Genomic DNA, 19,181 nt, shown 5'->3' on the forward strand with positions numbered 1-19,181 from the left:
TATCTCAAATGAAACAAGCGATAAACTGTTGCCGATAAGTAATAATAGAAAGAACTAGAGCCCCTGAATCAGACAGGCCGACTTATCATTTATTGTTGGAGCAAAGAGCTAACATAGGCACATAAATATTTTCAAGAGGTAGTTTATCAATTGTAATTCTTGGTTTAATAAGTTCGATTTGGTAGATTTTAATCCACCACTATTTCTAAACAATGTGCAAGCTTATATAATTCATCACGTTATATTACTCATGACATGCTAAACATTTTAAAAAGCAAGGAAATATTGTCAACTATTTGCAAAATTTACTTTGTAGTTATTTACCGTTTTCTAAATTTTTTTGGAGTGTCCAGAGCAGTTGACATCTCTGTAATAACATAACTAATACTAAAATAACGTTAACTTGCGAACTTGTTTGCTCCAATATTGCTTGATAGGTCAGCTCTGATAGTATAGGAGCCTTAGAAAGAACAAACGCTGAATGTCAATTGATGTCAGATTTTAAAGGCTTCAGTTGCTTAGCTCGAGTATTGAAAAATAAAATACTAGAACATTTCATAAATATATATCACATATTTTCATTTTTTTTCTTATAGTATATAATTACATTTCTAATTGCGGAGATGCCAACTGCTCCGGGCATGCCAAAATAATTTAAAAAAACGGTAAATAACTGCTAAAAAAATTTTGCATGTGTAAAGTGGTGAAATATATAAGCCTACGAATTATTTAGAAATAGTGGTGGATAAAAATCTACTAAATTGAATTTATTAAATTAGGAATCACAATTATATGTATTCTTTCATGCATCAAATTGACGCGTGTTCGTAGAGATAGGTATGTAAGAAACGTCCGTAAACCTAGCGTTAAACCCCTTCTGTAAGATTACCTGCCCTGTTACGGTTGGGTATAAAATAAAAAAGGAATGAAAAGTTGCTAACAAGCAAGTGATAACAATTTAAAAAAGAAAAATATAAAAAATTAATGGCCGGGTGAAACGATATAGTGGTACATTTTTGGAGTCGTGTTGCAATTTTACAACTCAGAAGGAATATTAATCTTTAAAGTCCCAGAAAAACAAATATATTCTACAAAAAAAGACATACCTCCTCTCCATAGAAGTTATCCGTACCTATGAAGAAAACAACAACAAAAACCAGTCAAAATGAAGTAGTCCAGCTCTTTTTACTAAATCTTTGTTGTTTATTGGAGATTACTAGGCAAACATCTTAAAATTATCACAGTGAGGCACAACATCTTAAAAATATCATCAATGGCACAACATCTTAAAAAAATATCATCAATGGCACAACATCTTAAAGATATGGATACTATTGGGTAGCTAGAGCAGGAGACCGAACTATCACAAGCTAGTGCATCATAAAGAAGAGTATTCAATCAAAAAGAATTCTTGATAACAGGATTGAAGCGTAACATTTTTCAAAAAGGAACAGCTGCCGATGTTTTCGGGATTTTCTTTGAAAAATTAAAACAGCATTACAATAAAGCTAGAAATGGCTGTGAAGGAGTCCATCAATGGCGGTGTATACTGCGGCGCCATGTAAGGTCCGAAACCCTTTCCTCAAAAGAGGAGGGAAGTAAAAAAAAGCTCCGCGAGGGAGTAAGTATATCGTTGGGGGGATGGAAGATTCGAATGCCACGAGCGTTTTTCGCGCTCTGGCTTTTATAGCAAAAAGGAAAAAAAACCGAGTTGATTACTCAAGGTACTGAAAGTATGAATTAAAGAAGTAAAATTTTAAGTTGAGATGTATTATCAATATTATTTTTAAGCGTTATTCTCACCTTCTGATTGACGTTGCAAAGCTAAGTTTCAGCCGACTTCAAATTCTCGTGCTACATCAAACGACGCCGACAGCTTTTTCCGAGAAAAGGAGTGTCTGAGGAATGTGCAAGGAACTTCCTGGGGAAAATGTCCTCATTGCGCTAACGCGTTAAGGGGCGAGAAGAAAAAGATGAAGAAATAAAAATTGTTTCACAAAATTATAAATTAAGCCGAAAAAATAAGTATTTTGATTAACAAAACAGGATATTTAAATATTAGGCTGTGACTTAATGTCACATTATACCCCCCACTGCAGAAAAAAATTTTGAAGAAATTGTTTTTTTTTTGCCAAAAAAAATATTAATCCAAAAAATTTATAAATGAAATTAAGTTCTAACAGCCTGCAACTCCAGTTCACCACTTCTCCACTTACAAATAGTCAGATGTTTACATAACAATCCATATATCAAAACTTTTGATAGTAAGAGTCTGAAATGAGAAAAGCTGTGCCCCAAACATAAGACATACAAAGAACTAGTAACACATAACGACACATACATATAAGCAGCTTTACATGGCTGCATCTTGATTAGTGAAATGGCAAAACAATGTTAATTGTTTGATAAATGGACGAAAAAAACACAAAACAATCTTAATTGTTTGCTAAATGAAAACAAACTTTTGACACAGAATCGTCAACACATGTAATATAAATTAAACAACATATGCCTTGTTGCATGTGAATGCCTATAAGCGCAATAACACCCGTATAAAAAATTCAGGCTACATGAAGTAGACTGAGAAAATCTTCTCCAAAGAAAATAACATTAAGGAGGTAAAATGGATAATTGATTATTCAAAAAAATCTCACTTAGTAATAGTGGAAAAACAATGTTTGAGGTAAAGGACATTAACTCAAAATATTCCTTGTAAGAAGGAATTGAAAATAAATTGATTTGTTTGCTGGAATTTATTATGAAAAAAATTTAAAAAATTGCAAACAAATGAAAAATCAGGCTACCATTGTAGACTGACAATACTCCGAGCTTAAACGAAAAAAACTTTGTACAACAACATTTTGTACACCAATCCATTAAGTGAATTTTGAGAAAAAAAATTGAAACCAATCGAACAGGATTGATAAGTAGTAATCCGAGTTAAAACGACAAAAAAATTTAGTACACATCAAAATGTATACCTGAAACAAATCAAAGTTATTAGTGAGAGCAATAAGTGCACAAAAATTATTAATTTAAGACTTGAAGGAAGTTAAAAAAAATTGCAAATAAACTTACTAGTTGTAACAGGAAAAGCCTAGGCAAAACATTAAACTTAACAAAAACTGCAAGGCATTCATAAGCACTAGACATAATTAAAAAAAAGCAATGGATACACCTTTATCTTGTAAACTAGTATCTACTATTTATTTTATAAATCTCAGCCAATAAAGAAATGTACGTGGAAAACAAAACTAGAGCAAAACATTATCCAGTGTTGCACTATCATGCTAAATACATTTTAAAACTAAAAACAGCTGAATTTCCTCATAAAATTTTGACTGTATTTATTTTCTGTATAAAATTATTAATTTTAAATAGGGAAAGTGGGAAATAGGGAAAGTGGATCTCGAAGAAAAATTCGTTAAATAGGAAATTTACTTCGCTATTTGTAAGTTAGTTTACGAAGAAATTTCCCAAAATGTTCTTGGCTCATTAAAAAAAATCGCAAAGTAGAGAAATTCGCAAAATGGAAGTTCGTTAAATAGAAGTCCGACTGTTCATACCCAACCTGAATTTTTTGAAAATAATTCGATTGAATAATAATTGCTCTTCTTCTCCGCTATGTAAGATAATAAATTTTTTTATCGATTGCAATACGGTAAGTTCATACGCTTTTTGTTAAAAGTGCAGAGATACTAACTGCTCGACAATATACAGGGTGAGCCAGTCAAACCTGCATATTTGAAAAGGGCGGGAGATGCGTGAGAGTAGGGGGAGCGAGTTATCAATGTTACCATTGTGTCCCCCACAACTAAGCATTTCTGTCACCATGGAACAGTGGTCTAAACAACAACGTTCGTTCGCTGTGAAGCGTTTTACCAAAGTGGTTGTTATGCAGCCGCTCAGCATCGTTTCCGGACGAATTTTCAAATTAATCGAAATAGGCCAGTGCCGTCTGTTAATTAAATCGAATTGTGGGTTTAAAAACTTTGAAGCAATTGGTGAAGCAATTGATGATCAAGAGAATTCCTCAGCGTATGCTCCGTGATGTGATGGGCAGTTTCAGAAATCGCCTACAAGAATGTCTCGATCGGAAAGGAAACCATCTTACTGGCGTTATTTTTAAACTGTGAATGTTGTTTCTTAAATACTTTTTAATGTAGATTAAGATAGTAGCGCCCGGTGGCTGAGCCCGGTTTGCACGCCCGGTGGCTGAGCGGTAGCGCTTCGCGCTGTCGTGCCACAGGACCCTGGTTCGATTCTGGGGCCGGGCAAGGTTGACTCAGCCTTTCATCCCTTCAGTGGGTCGATAAATGAGTACCAAGCATGCTCGGGAACTAAACACTGGGGGTTCCGCGTTCGGCTGACCACCTGACCGGAGCATCTGCTCCTGCACACCAGAGCCCAAGGTCAAGAAAACTGAGATGGGCACAGTAGGCCTTGGCCCTCTATGGGCTGTCGCGCCACTGAGTTTAAGATAGTAACAATAAAATTTTGAAATATCCACCCGTTTATTTTTTGAAGTCATTTAAAAAATGCAGGTTTGTCTGGCTCACCCTGTATTTTAAAAAAATGGTAACGAACTACAACCTAAAATGTGCAGATTTTCAGATAATTTTGCTAACTTTTTGAAAAACTCAATAGGGCTTTACTTCAACAAACTGGCGTATGACATAAGCTTTCGAATTATTTAGAAGTGGTGGTGAGTAAAAACTTCACAAATCGAGTTTTCTAAACCAAAAATCATACATTAAAAGAGTACCACTCGAAAATATTTATCCGCTGTCCGCAGCAAGTTGGCATCTCTGTAAGAGTAATTTCGGCGATTTATTATTTATTCCCACTCAGATGAATTAGTTAGAGCCCCTGGCGGGGCTGATGCTAAGATAACCACCACATATGAGAGTGAATGAGTAAGAGTAATTATAGTATGTGTATGTATATAAGCCAATATGTTCTTTATAAACTTGTATATTCCGACAAAAATAAGAATAAGAAACCGAGAATATTATTTGAATAAATCTATACAATTCAGAACAAATCTAATTTCAGATTTGAAATCCTCAGGTTTAGAAATCCTCTCGAATTAGGTGAGATCAAGTAGTTGCATAAACTAAATTTAACTCTGAGGCGTGATATCCTATGGAGGGTCCTTTACCAGTTTCATTGACTTGGGACGGTGCAGGAGGCAGTGGGTTGATCAGTCGATCTCGGAACCTCCAGTGTTTAGTTTACAAACTTGCTTGGTAATCATTTTAACGACCCACTGAAGAGACGAAAGGCTGAGTGAACTATATTTGGTTAAAGTATAGAACCCCGAATGGGAGCGTGAAGAGCTGACACTCAGACATCGGACTTTTAACTAGATATGTATGTATGCAACTACAACAAAATTGTTCCGTAGTTTAATTATTATTTGAAATTGTAGTAACTACCACTTTCTATTAGAAAAATGTTTGATATTATATTTTAATTTCCAATGTAACCAGTAGCATATCCTGTAACAGAATTAAAGCTTTTTAAAGGTGCTTACTTGCTATATGAAGAGCAGGTAAGATTAATTGATAATACAAGCGAACTATTTTGATTTACCATTATCCTTATTCAGTAAAAGCATAAGTTTCATTCAATAATGACGGCTTTAGAGTGAATGCGAAATGGAAAAAACTGCTAATAAAACCACTTCAATTATCGCTTGTTTTCGTGAGGAGATACCAAATTGTTCCGGACGGCGGATAAATACTTTCGAGTAGTAGTTTTTAAATGTAAGATTCTTGGTTTAGTAAACTCGATGTATAGGGTTTCTCCTCACCTCTCCTCTTCTAAATACTTAAAGGCATACGTGAAACGCAACAGCTGATCCTTTTAAGTGAGCAAAATTAACCGTAGAAGTTTGTACTTCTTTCATTTTTTTAATATTTTGCAAAATTCGAAATAGTTGACATTTCGAGGGGCATCACAAGCTATTATTGTTTTCATAAGTAAATTATACAACACCATTTACTTTTCTTCGAGTAAGAAAATGTTCCAAAGAGGCGTTTTATCTGTTATCTTTTTTAAAAAAAAAAAACAAGCAAAAATGAAATGGCTTTATCACCAATTTTTATCTTTATCGTTTCGATATAGATATAGACTTTCAGCCGTGAGCTATTGGTTCTTATTTTTCGACTTTTCATAGTGGAAAAATACCTTTTCCAAAACTGCCAGCTTTTCCTTGCAGCGTGGATGAAACCCTCAACTGAAAATAGAGTTGAAAACTGGTAGGAAATTATTTTCTTTGGGGATTATTTATACGAGCTGATTAAAATATTCATATCTACCAAAATTGTTTGTTAACAATTGTAAAATACATGATTTGATCAATAGTAAGGTAAATTTTCAATGCTACCTCCATGAGCTTATATGACAACTGGAATGGTAATAAAACAACACTTAGATTTGGAATAATTTTTTAATAACTTAACTGTAAAGACATCGCTAAATTGTAACAATCCAATAGATTAAAATTTACTTTTTTAATTTATCAATTTTCTTGGTAGCTTAAACCATTTTTATAGATATTTTACATTTCAACATTTAATGCGTCAAGACGACGCTAATGTTGTTACCAATAAGAAAATTATTTCACAACGGTTGTACAAGTTAACAGGTATGTCTTTATCAAAAATGCTATGCTAATTGGCTTCGAATTACGGATAAATATTTTCTTGTAAATATTTTAATCTTTTAGGTTCAGTACAACAAATGGCTCAAAACCGGTAGATATTCAGAACTAGTTGCTTTTAAACGTTAAGCAACAACTATTCTACGGATGTTGTTTTCTACCCTAGGGAACGCTGAAAGCTCCATACTGCCTATAGTTCCGGTCACTGACTGTATCTGGTGTATTTTAAAGCCATTTGGCTCACAGCGTGATCATTGTGTTTTCAGATTCTTGCAAACGTGGCATTTGATTACTTATTACTTGCGCTTACAATGCTAGCAATAGTTGTGCTTACAATGCTAAAGGGGCTAGCACTAACGAAAGAAGATGCACAGCTTGCAACAAGAGCAAACAGTAATAAACAAATGGAAAGAGGCCAAATCAGGACTACCAAAAAAGCGAGTTATTCAAAATCTAGCAACCAAGTCACCTTTTTTAACTACATATCTATAAATAATTAAACCAAATTTTCACTTCAAACTCACCAGAATTACTTATTAGCATGAATATCTTATGAAATACGGCAGATTTGAGCTCAGAAATTATCTAATGTACTTCTTTTAATGAAAACAAAATTATCCGTTTGAAAATATCACCTCGCAGAATAAGCTGTAGTAAGCAGTTGCAAACATTCTAACCGGAACTAGAGCGGGTATTGAGCTCGAGATTGTTATTGTTTACATTTATAATGAAAACGCCATCCATAAAAATCAAGGGACTAAAATATGTCTCTTCATTTAGAATGTATAATCTACGTCGCACTAGCTAATGTTTTAGCCTGTCTAAAAATTTTAGTCAAAATTTGCCGTTTCTTTTATTGCATGAGTTTTGTTTGAGTAAATTCGATTTATTAATGAATTCGATTTTTGATATCGTAAATTCGATTTATACTCTGTTTTTGCCACCTCTACTTCTAAATTAGCCAAAGACTTGTATGAAACGCAACTTCGTTTCAGTTATTTCATGTTGAACCCTTTAAAAATTCGTCAAAATTGTTGTTCTCCACTAGTTTTTGAAATATTTTGTACAATTTGTAGGAATTTGCATCTCTGTTTTGCTAACAACTTTTCTTTCACTTGCGAAAGTTTTGGAACATTTTACGTAGCAAAACATTGCAGGATTTTAAAGATCACGCTTATTTTTTCTCCAGATTATTTTTGATTACATCTCATTCGTTTATGCTCGGTTGGGCATTCAAGGATAAAAATAGGAGTCAAATAGGAGTTTTCAAGTTCTTGTACCAAATAAACTCTTCCACCCATTAATGCCGGGTCACAAGAACCGGTCTATGTATGAAAAAAACACATATATTAAAAAGAAATACTAAATATTTGTTATTTTTGCACAAACTTTTACGCATTAACATTGGATCAAAAGATAAAAATTTATAATATTACAAGCCAGTCAATTTTCTAAGCATATCGAGAAAATTTACTCTACTGTTTGCTAAGTTTAAGGTTTTAATGTACTATTCTTTGCTTCGTAAATATAATTTAAAATAATTTTCCAAAGACACTAGATGTAAATGATTTTAATTTTTAATTATACTAATAAAAAGAAAAGGCTATGTTCCATAATTTACCTCATGGTTGTGCCCTCCACAATTACCAATAATTTTGAATATTTTTAGGTTAGCATTCTATTTAAACCATTCTATTTATCGTCAACCATTCTATTTAAAAATTTGTAAGAACGCGAAGTACCTGGCAGGAAGACCTTTCAGGTTTCCACAAAAATGAATCTTAGCAATGATCTACCTACGCTACCACTTTAATCCTTTTTTTTTTTGTAAAAACCGATATTTTTGAAATACTTCGTTAAGATATATCAATCAGTCTTATAGCAAAACTGGAATACATTTGCACTGTGGTATAGATAGGGGTGTCATTTTTAAAAATTACATATTTATAATATTTTTTTACAGAAATTATATTTATTGAAAACATTTAAATAGAAGTATAAAATATGTGTATTGAATTTAAATATTAAACACATTTATTATACGTCTCTTGATAATTCTTTAAAATTTGGTGAATAATTGGTGACAGCACTTCTCAGTAATTCTTTAAGATGCTGGTTAGTTAATACTGACCGTTGTTTGGATTTCACGAATTTAAAAATGGAATAAAATGATTCACATAAGTACGTTGTTCTGAATATTGCAATTATTGGACAAGCAGCCTTTTTTAATTCAGGATACTTCGATTCTGGTACAAATGTCCAAAATTCAGTAATCGATGTCGACTTATATTTTAATATTGCCTATACTATGGATAAACTATACTATAGACCTAAACTATAGATAAATGATGAAACAAATAATGTAAATTTATTAAATGAAAGGAAATAGAAATTCCTCTAAACATTTATTTTATTTGAAGATGAGTAAAATATTTTTTAAGAGAAATATGAAATTTATATTTCCCTCTTTTGAATATCAAAATTTGAAAAAAATATATAAAATGAAGACAAAACCATTTGATAGATACATAACATATAATCTTAAATTTGTTACCCTTACTAATTTTTTGATTATAATTTTTGTAGCTTTATTTCCACAAAAAAAGGTCTTTCTAAGAAGACTTGTTTAAGTATATTTATATCACGTGTTGCTTTATCTATTTTCACGTGTCTCTTAGTGTTTACTCCAAATTTTTCATGTGTTTCGATTCATCTCTTTTTATGGTGTTTGCGTTATTGTTAGTGTATTCGTGCAGTAATAAATTTTGATGCCCATGCTGCAACAAGTAACGTAACTTAGTAAATAGTTTTATAGAAAAGTTATTGTGAGCTAAGCTTCGTTGCATACTTCACATTCCTCTACCATTTCGCCACGAAAATTAATCAAGTCACTCAGATTTTGTAACCCTGTTGTCTAACGTCTGACTAAAAATCTTTAAAAAAAAATGCTGATCAATAATAAGGAGTATCCAATTAAAGGATAATTTAACTTGAAAAACATTTTTTTGCATTTCTACCTACCACGAAGAATAGTAGGGTTAAGAGGAAACATCCAGGGTAGGGTGGGATTCAAACTCGTCACCTCCAAGCCTCGCACAGCGTTTGGAGTGTGATACCACTCGGGCAGGAAGGTCTCTAAATAAGCTAACAAATGGATCATATCTGCAAATTTTTTAATTACTGATTTGCCGTGGCAGGTTGAAATTTTTTTAATAACTTTAAATTGAAGATTTAATGCGTCAAAAGGCTATAATATTGCTACCACTAAGAAAATCTCAAATCATGATTCTCAACGGCTGTACACGTTGATAAATATGGATAGAATATGAAAAAAATGAAATGAATTTCTACCACTTTTTACATTTTTAGTCGCCTGTTGCATCCTTGGCACAAAAATCCTTGACATTTAACTTGGAATAACGGTCATTAAAATTTTCTTGACCAGTAGTAGTGATGCCGCAGGTGAATAAAAAAATAAAAAGTAATAGAAATTCAAATCACTTATTTATTTGTTAACGCTTTAATAATTCAGTCGTAACTACCACTATAGTTTAAATTTCTAATTATTCAAATATAAATATCACAGAGAATTCTCTGTACATACGCAGAGATGCCAACTGCTCCGGACACGCCAAAATTATAGAAAAAACGGTAAATTACAACACACTAAATTTTGCAATTATTTGACAATTTTTTATTGCTTTTTAAAAGGTCTAGCATGACTTCAAACCATAAAGTGGTGAATTATCTAAGCCTACGAATTTATTGGATATAGTGGTAGATTAAAATCTACTAAATTGAACTTATTAAACCCAGAATCACAATTTATAAACTACCACTTAAAAATATTTATTTGCTGTCCGGAGCAAGTTGGCATCTCTGCATACGCCAATAATTCTAGTCGCCCTAGAGCATAGCACAGATTAACCCGTTTTGTCCCGAATTTACATATTAAAATGATACAAAACGTGGTTTTATGGAAAAAGTGGTAAAATATATTATCGAAATAAATTGTTTTTTTCTATAGTTAGAGCATTCAAAAAGTCTTTGATAGATCAAAAAGTACTTCGTCCTTGATTTGGTTGAGGCCTTTTACCTCTTCATCTTCAACTTGTTGGTCTTTAGATGTTTCTGCCTTGATGTGGAATCTAGGAAGGAAAAGATTAAGCAAAAGAACTATTAAGATCATATTGGGGTGGTGCTAAGATCTGATTGGTCCAGTAGTTGGGATCTGGGCGGGGCTAGAATTTCCCGGGTACAAGTAATTTTGTAGCTCCAGTTTTGATAGTGGTGTATTAGTGAACTAGGAAAATTTGAAGATAAATTTAGGCCCTAAAAAAAGGCCTTTTTTTAATTCAATTAAATTTAGGAGAAAATTAGATTTCAGGGTTTAAATTGTGCAATTTTAAAATTATTTGAAAGAATTGCGTCACTCGTGCGCTATCGGTCTAATTTTACTATCCTCAATATACATTTCAGTTTGAAAAATTTTATTGTAGTTTGCAACATCGCAATTTATTGCTTTATTGAAGAAGTTAATATTAATATCTGTGATAGTTTCGGTTAAGGTTTTTAATTTAAAGTCTCTATGAATAGCATTGTTTCTGATGTAATATGGGACTCCGCAGAGTCTACGCAACATTTTATTTTGGAATACATTGAGCTTTTTTGCCTGTGCTTTACTTAAATTGCACCAGGCTGGTGATGCATATGTTAATATGGATCTAATATATGTAATATAAATGAATTTTTTATTCTTAAGAGATAATTTAGAATGTGGGTTTAAAAGACATTTGAGTTTATTATAAATGCTATATGCTTTTGCTATGATATGGTTTATGTGGTCATTCCAGTTGAGATTTTTGTTGATTGTTAGTCCTAAAAAAGTCGCTTTATCGACTATTGGTATATCATTATCGAAGAATGTAAGATTTTGTTGTATTACTGTGTTTCTGGGTTTTTTAATTAAGAGGAGATTAGATTTTTGTGAGTTAATATCGATTTTCCATTTAGAGCACCAGTTTTCATAATTATAGATTTTTCTTGTAATTTATTAATGGCGTTGGGTAATGATTTAGACCAGTGGTCCCCAACCTTTTTGCACCTAAGAGCAAATACCAGAATATCGGTCGAATGGCGGGCACTATTTATTTTTTCAAGATAAATTTATAGTTGGTAGATATAGGTAATAATACACACTACATAAAGTGCACAAAAAATTAATTTTAATAATTAATTTAACATATGAATATAATTAGTATTAATATTCTTGTGTAAATTAAATCATTACTAAATTGCTTTCAAAACAAACGAAGCATAAAAATTACTTATAAAATACAGTCAGTGTGGTGTTTGGCATGGCATTTCGCTGACCAGCACTACGTAAGTGGGAGAATATGATGCTCTTTTTAAGAATGGAATTTATTCCTTCAACTATATTCTAAAATTTCTCATGTGATATAATAGTTTTGAGGATAATGTCGTTCTGAAGATCCACAATTTCTATCTCCAATTCTTCTCGCTTTACTTGAAGAAATTCTGAAATGCATGCTGCTATTACGGTTACGTTTATTTGGATGGTAAAAGGATTAATAAAAAAGTTATCAAATTCTTGATGGTATTAAAATGTTGAAAGCGCTTTTTAAATTGATCTTTAGGCAATTGGAGGTAAATGACAAATGTTAATAAGTCTATCTCACTGTCACCTATCATTTTTTTCATGTTTGGAAACTGCACAAGAGACTTCATTTTCAAATGTGATATCCACAAAACTAGTTTAGCTCTGAACGAGTTCATAGCCTCTATCATTTTTGCTTCATATTTGTCCTTTTCTTGCAGCTCCAAGTTTGAATTATTTAGTTTTTCCATTATGTCCGTTATAAAAGACAAATCTGCTAGCCAAAGAGGATCTCTTAGTTCTAAAAATGTTTGATTTTTGGCTTCAAAATAATTTTTTATTTCTCCAATTAAATGTAGAAATCTATCAAGTACTTTGCCTTTACTGAGCCAGCGTACTTCAGTATGTATTTGCATAGCATTTATTGGGAAAATGGAAAACTGAAATATTTTATTGTTGGACACAAGCAGCGGGCGCACCTAGATCGATCGACGGGCGCCAAGGTGCCCGCGGGCATAGGGTTGGGGACCCCTGATTTAGACTTAACGATAATGCCTGTATCATCGGCAAAGAAGGCCGTCAGACTGTTATAATCGTTTTTGTCTACTGGGAAGTCAATAGTATAAAATAAGTAGAGAATTGGTCCCAGGATGCTTCCCTGGGGAATTCCCGCTTTAATGATTCTTTTAGTTGATAGAGTACTATTTTTTAATCGGATTTTGAAGTGTCTATGGTGGAGGTATGATTTAAGTAAAAATATAAGATCTGGGTTAAAATTAAGGCTTATTAATTTATTAAGAAGGCCAGCGTGCCAGACCCTGTCAAATGCCTTGGTAACATCTAGCATTAGAAATGCAGCTTTTTGTTTGTTTTTAAGTCCTTGGCCAATGAAGCCAATTATTCTAGTTAGTTGTTTGGTTGTATTGAGTTACCCATATTGTTCATCAGGAAGCAAATGCAATTTATCTTTAAGTCTATTGTTTATAATATTTTCAATGATTTTACTTAGTGTAGGTAATAAGCTAATGGGCCTATGATTATGTGGCATGACTGGGTCTTTTAGTGGTTTGGGAAAAAGTATAATTATTGCTTCTTTCCATTTTTCTGGGTAGTAACAAAATGATCAAAAGGTACTTGTTCCTTATGATTCTAGATCTAATCAGAAATAACTAAATCATTGTGGTATCTGAGAATCTTTTAATTCACCCAGATTAATGAAAATGCTGAAAAAAGTTTCCCACCACAATGAATGTCTTTGAAAAAAGGAACTGTCCTAAATATATGACGCTGGGCGTTAACCGGTTTAGAGGTCGTCTCTGTACTTATCTATGCCAGCAGTACCAGTTGCACTAGGGCAAATCACAGATTAAAAGGTCTGGTGCCCGCATCGACAACAGATCATCATCGTCGTCTCTGTACTTTTAACCCCTCGGTCTCTGATAAGGGGTAAGCTAATCCCTGTAACTTAAGAGTAGAGAGCAACCCGGCACAAGTGGTAATTACCGGGACGGCCGGGTCTCTACTTCAACAGAGCCACACTTACTTACATACATTCCTTTAACTCGCCCCCCCCCCTTTTGTATGTATTACCAAACTGTAAATATTCATTAGTCTCATTCTACTTTAATTTTACCATTTTTCATGTACTTTTTAATTACTTGTAATTTTGTTATTACCTAACAATGGAAAAGTGCCATTTTTTCAACTTGTATGCAGTTCCACTACAACGAACGAATTTCTGTACTTTCAATAGCAAACTGAAAAAATATGCGATGAAAGATTACTAATTTTAATGCAGCACTTTTGGTAAATTTTCTTTTTAAGTCATCCGTCGTAGGCCAACTGCAGGCACCTCGTAAAATAATTCATTTAATTAATATGTTAACTGCACAATTCAGAACAAATCTAATGTCAAATTTGAAATCCCCAAACCCAAATTAGGTAAGATCAAGTAGCTGCATAAACTAAATTTAACTCTGAGGCGTGATATCCTATGGAGGGTCCTTCATCAGTTTCATTGACTTCGGACTCAGAGGTGCAGGAGACGGTGTGATCAGTCGATCTCGGAACCTCCAGTGTTTAGTTTACAATCATGCTTGGTGCTCAGTTTAACGATCCACTGAAGAGACGAAAGGCTGAGTGAACTATATTTGGTTAAAGTACAGAACCCCGAATTGAAGCGTGAAGTTCTACCACTCAGACATCGGACTTTTAACTAGATATGTATGTAAGCAACTACAACAACATTATTCCTTAATTAAATTTTTTTTTGAAATTGTAACATCTACCACTTTATATTATAAAAATGTTTGATAATGAATTTTAATTTCACTTCAGTATCATATTTATTCTAACATTTTTCGGTTTATAAAAGTACTTACTCGCTGAAAAAGACGCTGGTAAGTACAGTTAGTTAATTAAGCAAACAATTTTGTTTTTGCATCATTTTTTTCAATATGTTTAGAACGCTCGTTCTTCGCTTTGGGTGAAGTAAAAAATAAGTATAATATCAATAAATCACATTAGAGAGACACTATGAAATCATGTTCATTACTGAAAAACACATAGCGACGCAATGAAATAGCTTAATAGAAAAACCAGGTAAGTGACATTTTTAGGGGAGTTAATGAATCACTGGTTTCGCCTTTCTTTAAATCTTAACACAACAAATCGCATAAATTTTTAGCATGATTTTTTATTTCAAATTCGGCAACAAGGCTTAAATTTTTAGGCAGTTAGGTTTTATTTGTTGTTGTTTCTAATGACACTTACCACAGCCATACCTAAGACTGCTTGGTGAATCCAAGCAATTTAAGGCAGAGGGTGCGTTTCTTGTTTTTCAGAGGTGCCATCTATGGCCAAAAATTCGTCTTCAGCCACACACGCGTCACTACCCGTTTATAGGGTGGACCCATTCATACATCCACAGATCGTAATTCTGTCCCGAATCAGAGAGCAATCGATCTCTAATCCAGTACCCCCAGAGGTATTGATTTGTTATCGGGACATGGAGGACTTTGCGACTCGACTGATTTAACGTGCATCAGTCACCACTTTACCACACGGGGATTCTTCGGCCAGCGGGGTACGAATCCACGAACTTTTGACATGGGCCCAGCGCCCTACCGACCAGGCTATCCCGGCCAGAAAAGGTTTTATTTAAAATTAGGAACAATAAAACGAAGGATTATTAAATTGGTAATAAAATAGTTCGGATACAACTAACAAGGCAAGTGACACTTTCATTCTGAAATGCATTCTGCAGGTAAGTGATATTTTCATTCTGAAAATGTCACTTACCTGCTTCTTCCACTAAGTTTTTCAATTAATACAGCTAAAATAATTTAATTTTTTTTTTAATTCAATATTATTTTTTGCCATTTACGTTGGCTTTACGTTATTGAAGTAAGTAAAACTTGTTTTTTTTGTAGTTCATCACATTAAAATAAGGAGAAAATGTGTTTAGCATCACTTTCATGATGCTATTATTCGTGGCTAAACCAATATTAGTTAAAAGTTACCATTATCAAATAATATTCTCCGGTACATATCCTTTTCGAGGGCCATTCTAAAGTATCGGTATTTAAACTGCTTAGTATTGCTTCTGTTTTAATCATAACGAAATATGTCGTTATAATATTTTATATCTATACTAGCATATTTGGTACTTATTACATTACCCTTCAGCATTTAAGTTTTGTGAGAAATATATTTGTCAGCAACAGCCAACTAAAGCTTAAATTTTTTAAAAAAATAATTGAATTCTTATTAGAACTTGATAGGGATTTTGGAGTATGGCTATTTTTCTATCTGACCTTTAATTTACTATTAAAATACTTAGTAAAAGAAGAACAAAGCATTTAAAAAAAATTTAAAAGTGCTTATTCGCCGAAACAAATACTAGTAAGTACAGTTGATAAAAAAAAAAAAAAATTAAAAATACAAGTTGACAAATATGTATAGAATATGAAAGAAATGAAATGAATTTCTACCACTTTTTACATTTTTAGTAAAAATCCTTGACGATCGTTTAACTTGAAATAACGGTCATGGGTCTGATCATGTACTTTTTTATTACTTGTAATTTTGTTATTACCTAATAACAGAGATGCCAACTTGCTCCGGACAGTAAATATATATTTTAAATTAGTAGTTTATAAATTGTGATTCTTGGTTTAATAAATTCAATTTAGTAGATTTTTATCCACCACTATTTCTAAATAATTCGTAGGCTTAAATAATTCACCACTTTCTAGTAATCCTTCATGTCATGCTATACGCTTTCAAAAGCAAGCAAAACTAGTCAAATATTTGCAAAATTTACTTGGTAGTTATATACCGCTTTTTTTAATTATTTTGGGTCATCCGGAGCAGTTGGCATCTCTGTAATAATGGCAAACTCTATTTTGCTCCCCAAACTTTATTTTTGTCATGTATGTTTCTTAGTCTACTTTCAGGATGAATGGGAAAAGGGCTATAATGGCCTCAGACGCGCAGTTCCACTACAGCGAACGAACGAAACTCTGTACTTTCAATAGCAAACTGAAAAAAAATATGCTATGAAAGATTACTTATTTTAATGCAGCCCTTTTTGCAATTTTCAATTTAACACGTTCACGCTGGGGTGACCCACCGGTGGGTCATGCTAGATTTTCTCCTCTTGGTAGCGCACCGGAGTAAAAACTGGTAACAATAAATTTCTATTTTTAGTTTTTTCCGGGAATAATAAAAATCCATAACTACCAATTGTTTTTAACAGATGCAATTTTTATATTGAATTGCTCCTTCGCCTTGATAAATTTCCTTACAGTCAGTGAATTGTTATTGTTGAGAATAGATTAACTCCTCCCGAATATTATCTAATATTGAAATAGTTCTTCTACCAGTATTTTCACTTTTCCCGGCGTGAACGTGTTAAGTCGTCCGTCGTAGGCCGGCTTCAGCCACCTCGTAAAATAATTCATTTAATTAATATGTTTTTGTGTATGAGAGATTATGAAAAGGATTGAATTTTTTATCTTTCTCAACAACTTTTTAAAATTTTTACTGATTGTTGCGAAACTGGTTATGGATTTATGGAAACTGGATTTGCTGAATTCCGAAAATTTTTAAAAAAGTGGGTGAAAGGTCAAGGAAATAAAATGTTTTCACCCTTTCTAAGGCCGTGATAAGTATACTTATCACCAATTTTTAAAGTCCATGATGAACTATTTTACCACTTTCAATTTAGGTTTCCATTTGATAATAACTTCAGCGTTCTTGAAGTGCGTTTGAATAAAATTGATAACCATTTGTTAGTTTAAGAAAACGTATGAAAGTTATAAAATACATAATTCCTTTTGAAGTTTGCAAAATTTATTTTATAAATAACAAAAAATAAAAGCCAATAAGTTCTAAATAGGTCGTGGTAAGTATTCTTACCACCAAAAAAATGGCATTAAAATTTAAATAAATTTTTTATACGTTAAATGAGTTTGTTTTCTTATATCAATTACTATTTTCATATCAATTTCAATTCCAAAAATTCCTTTATTTACCTTTACTAGAAATAAATGGCCCACTAAAGGGTTAATTAGTTATTTTAGGCTCTAAATCTTTACAACTAACTGCATTCTCAAAATTAACTTGAAATTAAAGCTTATAAAAAGTATAGTATATATATAAAAAGCATATAGTATAAAAAGTAAAGTACTGCTACCACTCTGCCCCAGCTTCAATCTTTTCACACTCATGATTGCCAATTATATATGTTTGGTAGGAAATTTTCTTGTAGTGGTAACTAAGTTTATGTTTTCATGTGTGCTTCTTTATTTCGTAAATCTGATTTTAAGCTATTTTCCTCATCATTTCTTGTAAATGATTGAAAAGTTTATCTGAATCTTCGCTGCGTTGCATGGGCAACTAAAAATGCTAAAAGTGGTTATTAATAATATTCAAAATAATATAAATAATATTTAAAATTAGCAACTTCTTATAGCATATTTTTTTGGGTTCACTATTTCAAATAAAAATGGATTTAATGATCTTATTTTAAATATGTATAATTTTAAATATACTTTCGATTGGTAGTTAGGGTTGAATAGTGAAAGTAATTATAAATGAAAAAAAGTAAATAATGTAACTACCACTTTTTTAAATTTTTAATCGCCAGTGGCGTCTTTAACCTCTTCGAGACGGGCAAGTCATATATGTATTCTCAGGATGTCGATAATCAGGATAAAAAAGATAAAACTGGAAGCCAAACTATTTTTATAGCAGTTTATTTGTGGGCTGGGTAATAATAGTTTGCTTTATTTAATTTAGCACTACTTAGTTCAAATTAAAAATTGTATAGTTGCACTTTGAACACACAAGGTTTTGATATGTTAGATTTAAAGTGAAAGCAAAAATAAGTCTGTCAAATTAGCTATACCCAAAATTAAGCTACCGCTTTTTATTTTTTACTATTCTGATTCTGATACCGTACGACTACAATTATGACTCGCCCGTCCCGAAAAGGTTAACTCCGATGAATCGGTAAATGCCAATAGAATCCGAGATTCTGTATACATCGTAAACTCCAGCTCTCCTGTAATGAGGCTTTTAAAATGTTGGCAAAATCGCCAAAAATTTTCGTTTTTAAATTTGAACCGCTGATTAGAGTATAATGCTAAAAGCGTAATAGTTGGCAGCTCTGCGTACGTGTTAAGATTGTTTACAGGTAGCGGTAATCAAAATCATTGCGAATAAATATTTTTAAAAATTAAATAACGAATAGTAGAGAGTAAAACTTTCTACCACTTCAAATATTTTCTTTTGTATTCATGTTTTTTAAACTTTTTGTCACTAGACGGCGCTTTCGCAATCGAATTTATTTCCCCGTTCGAATATTCTCTGCAGTTAGATCACCTGTTTTTC

The sequence above is a fragment of the Parasteatoda tepidariorum genome, chromosome 4 (assembly GCF_982258835.1).
Source record: "Parasteatoda tepidariorum strain Cologne lab strain chromosome 4, Ptep-v5.0, whole genome shotgun sequence".
NCBI lineage: Eukaryota > Metazoa > Arthropoda > Arachnida > Araneae > Theridiidae > Parasteatoda > Parasteatoda tepidariorum.